Source organism: Microtus ochrogaster, chromosome 18, assembly GCF_000317375.1.
Source record: "Microtus ochrogaster isolate Prairie Vole_2 chromosome 18, MicOch1.0, whole genome shotgun sequence".
NCBI classification, from domain to species: domain Eukaryota; kingdom Metazoa; phylum Chordata; class Mammalia; order Rodentia; family Cricetidae; genus Microtus; species Microtus ochrogaster.
This window is the reverse complement of record NC_022020.1, coordinates 58,255,385-58,255,633: the sequence shown is the minus strand read 5'-3', so window position 1 is coordinate 58,255,633 and position 249 is coordinate 58,255,385.

Genomic DNA, 249 nt, shown 5'->3' with positions numbered 1-249 from the left:
CTTCTGTTCTCTCCCTTTCTCTCTCTCTCTCTCTCTCTCTCTCTCTCTCTCTCTCTCTCTCTCTAAACTCAGGGAAGTGACAGTTGATTATGACTTAAAACAACTTGAGATTTAGATTTTAGGAACGAAGCTCTACCCTAGGCAGAATCAAGGCCTACTGATGCAAGCTTATAGCAGGGAAAGTGGACAATAGCTGTCAAAAGTCCAGATGTACCCGGGCGGTGGTGGCGCACGCCTTTAATCCCAGCA